The sequence below is a fragment of the Zeugodacus cucurbitae genome, chromosome 2, assembly GCF_028554725.1.
Source record: "Zeugodacus cucurbitae isolate PBARC_wt_2022May chromosome 2, idZeuCucr1.2, whole genome shotgun sequence".
NCBI classification, from domain to species: domain Eukaryota; kingdom Metazoa; phylum Arthropoda; class Insecta; order Diptera; family Tephritidae; genus Zeugodacus; species Zeugodacus cucurbitae.
This window is the reverse complement of record NC_071667.1, coordinates 85,830,625-85,834,817: the sequence shown is the minus strand read 5'-3', so window position 1 is coordinate 85,834,817 and position 4,193 is coordinate 85,830,625. Positions and strand designations below refer to the sequence as shown.

At 36.4% G+C, this 4,193-nt stretch overlaps 1 long non-coding RNA gene across 1 annotated transcript; it reads right to left on the bottom strand.

The window, feature by feature from the left end:
- Positions 1 to 1,662: 1,662 nt before the first annotated feature.
- On the bottom strand, positions 1,663 to 3,951 carry LOC128924161 (uncharacterized). Its single transcript, XR_008472857.1, has 2 exons — positions 2,694 to 3,951; positions 1,663 to 2,580 (listed from the first exon to the last, which is right to left on the bottom strand). It is a non-coding gene; the product is annotated as an uncharacterized LOC128924161 (long non-coding RNA).
- Positions 3,952 to 4,193: the final 242 nt, after the last annotated feature.

The following is a 4,193-nucleotide window of genomic DNA, read 5'->3' as shown; positions in this document are numbered from 1 at the left end:
CACACAAACACACACACGCGCGCGCAAACGTGGATGTGCCAGCAACTAACATGAAATAGCTGCTGTGAACTTGCTAGTAGCACACATTTCGATATATCGATGGTTGGGGAGTGCCGTCGAGTCGTTAACGGTTTGGCTGCCACGGTAGCTGCTGCCATAACCCAACCTTCTCCCCGCCACCGTATGCTCCGCGCTAAGCTGCGGTTTGCGCTGAGACTTTGCCGTCGCTGCTGCTGCTGCCATGTTTACTGTTGTTGTTGCTATTGTTGGTGCTGTTGCTGCTGATGTGGTAATCGTTTGTTTGTCATTTGACTTTCAGTTATAAATCCCTGTTTGCCACGCTGATTATTTCCGATCACGCTTAAGCGTACAACAATATATATAGAGACATATGTATACATATATAGAAGAGCGCACAAATAGATGTGGCACATAGCATTAGGTGGCTGTGTGTTTTTGGTTTTCGGTGTCTGAGAAACTAACTCCCACTTCTATTAGTATGATTTTAGCGTAATGGCGATTAGTTGTAAGACTTTCGGTGGACAAAAAGAAATCTAATGAAAATGTACAAATAATTGCTATTGAATAAGCGCCTCGGTAGATTCACAAGAATAGCTGATAAGGTTAATAAAGCAGACAACTCTATATTAATAAGTATATATTTTAGTAAAAGTTGAAATTGTATGAACTGGGAACCGAACTTTCATCGTGTATCACGAGGAGTGACTTGGAAATCTTTAATAATATGAACGAGACCACTAAGGTCCATTAACTCATTGTTGAAAAGACCCTTCCTTAATAACAATACTATTCTATCCAATAATTATTGCTGATGCTCATATGCTTCAAAGTGATAATTTTTATTCGAACTGTATTTATTTTTAATTTGAACTGATTACATAAGCTTCATAAGTGCATACATTGTGTGTTCAGTTATTTCACACCAGATTAAGTTACCTAACTGGTCGCAGCAGAATCGCCTTTAATTATGTAAGCGAAACGTTGAGAGTCCCAAATTAAAGACCCGCAGCCACGAACTCATCAGCCCAGCTTATTTGTCTTCGCGGTCCTAAGAGGCTTTAGCATTATCATTTCACGCCGCAAATGCAATGTGCACACAAACAACAAATAAACCAGCAAATAAATGCTTACATACACACATAATTTTGCATTGATCAAGTATTGTTGCAGGATTAAGTCGCGCCCTTTAACCCTTGATTTCAGCTCATAGACAAACAATTATTTAACGCCATTGCGGTTACGTAAAGTAGTAAACACACACCCATCTGTGCTATTGATTAGTTACTTAACACAAACGCGCCGGCAGATTGCATAATTCCCGTTAGTTACATGTGGCTGCATCACTTAACTGTATACCATGGTTGCTGTTTAAATGAGTCTGGCTCAACCCCCAACTGTAACATTCATCCACACTCACTAAGCATCAACATACCACACTGGCACACAACATTTATCCAAATCCACACCACTGATACATAACATTCACCACACTCACCACAGAACAGAAGAAAACTGTCACATCAACACACCCACACACATAACAACACCGTACACCACACAAAAAGGAATAGAAAGGATCGTCAATGATACCCGCGATTTCTTCTTTTTCGACCTGCGTTCCGATTCACGTATATTCATTCGTTTTTCACCATCCATCCGCAGCAAGCAGTTGATTAAATCGACAACCTTTGTATAAAACTAACATTTAAAATATAAAATTAGCTAAACCATATAAAATCGAATAAAGACAAATATTATAAATTGTATTAGCACAATATACGTCTTTCATTGTTTTTCGGACATATGTACATATATGGATATTAACAGAGTGCGTCCAAAACTAGTGAGAGGCTATGCACCCTATTATTCATGGTCCTTCGAGCCTTACTGAAAGGCACTATTGGTGATACTACCAAAAAATCAAATAAAATACATACACATTAAAATCATAAAATGCGGTGACAAAAATTCGGAAATACAAAAAGAAAAGTAAAAAATAATTGCAGTGAACGGAATATATATTCTTATAAAATAAATGTGCAGTGACTAACACAATAATAAAATATACAACTGCGCAAAATATTTAAATAAAACAACAACTTTTGTTGCGAGAGTATAAATATACACAATCATATAAGTATACAAACTTATAACAAAAAGAAAGAAACAGTGCAAAACAAGTATGCAATATAAGTATCACTCGTCCAGAAGAAAAATAAATAAAAAACAAACATAAATACAAAAACAAACGGGCGGTAAACTAAGCACTAAACATTAACATAACATAATCAACATAATGTGAATGTAACAAAAACGGGCTCGAAAATAACAACAACAATATACACACCTCCAGCTGCATTATAACAGAAACAAAGCACAGCGAGCAACAGAACAGCTGGCAGCCTGTAGAATAGGAGCAAATAAATTGGATCGGAAAACGCAATATAAACTCACAATCTATACACATTCCCATACCTCTTTAAGCGGTATAAATTGAGTTGTATCGATTCCAGATTTTATTTATTTATATGCAAAAATTCGGCTTAGATAAAATAACATCTGTAACCAAAAACCATTTAAACGGCTATAATTTATGATTATAATTGACGGTAAAAATCAAAATACCGATATAAAAAAGAGATACACGACTTACAAAATATATACAAACTTACATACATATATACACCACAAATTGCCAATGCGCTTACATTTGTATATAAATATACATAACACATATAAAAAACATATTCAAGTATATAAATATGCACATGGACACTTGCAATATGTTCCGGCGATACGCCTTCAGCTTCTGAAAGCAGTAAGCTGCATAGTAACCAATAAGTAATGAAAAGGTGCAGTGGATAAAATAACCGCATATTACCTATTCCGTTTTCACGCTCTTCTTATCGCGCAAACATACTAACATTTATACTACATATAATCTGTCTATTCCTCAACACCCTACAAACATTTTTAAACATGTTTAATGAAAAACAAGCCGGATTGCACAAACCATATTATATTTTCTTAAATATATGCACATACATGCACACATATGTAAAAAAGCCATTGATCTCTATCACGAGCTCTCATACGCGCAACAACATACATTAGTGCATACACAAGGACAGTCGAATAAGTCCATAATAAGTAATCCAAAAGTAATAATGCAATGTAAAAAAGCCATTGATCTCTATCACGAGCTCTCATACGCGCAACAACATACATTAGTGCATACACAAGGACAGTCGAATAAGTCCGTAACGAATAATCCATTCAAACTAACACAAAAATTACCATATATTGTCGATCAACTTGACGACCAATTCGGATCACAGTCTTGGCGCAACACAAGCCTTAGTAGCCTTGTAGGTACGCTATAACAACTACAGCGACTGCTAGGCTAAAACATTCGCCTAGGGGGGCCGGGATGTTTAAATGAGTCTGGCTCAACCCCCAACTGTAACATTCATCCACACTCACTAAGCATCAACATACCACACTGGCACACAACATTTATCCAAATCCACACCACTGATACATAACATTCACCACACTCACCACAGAACAGAAGAAAACTGTCACATCAACACACCCACACACATAACAACACCGTACACCACACAAAAAGGAATAGAAAGGATCGTCAATGATACCCGCGATTTCTTCTTTTTCGACCTGCGTTCCGATTCACGTATCTTCATTCGTTTTTCACCATCCATCCGCAGCAAGCAGTTGATTAAATCGACAACCTTTGTATAAAACTAACATTTAAAATATAAAATTAGCTAAACCATATAAAATCGAATAAAGACAAATATTATAAATTGTATTAGCACAATATACGTCTTTCATTGTTTTTCGGACATATGTACATATATGGATATTAACAGAGTGCGTCCAAAACTAGTGAGAGGCTATGCACCCTATTATTCAGTTGCCGTGCACGTGTTTCCCAGTTTAGAGCTTAATATCGCCGATATTTATCACTGTTCACACGGATTTGTCTTATTTAATCTTATAGATTATTGTGTCTAATTATAAGGCTCTGATTGAGGTGAACTTTCTGTAAATATATCGAAATATCCAGCTTAAAGCATCTTGTATTAATATCGCATGCTCTCAAGCAATGCACTGCATATCTAACAAGAATGGATGCGCTGCGTTATTTA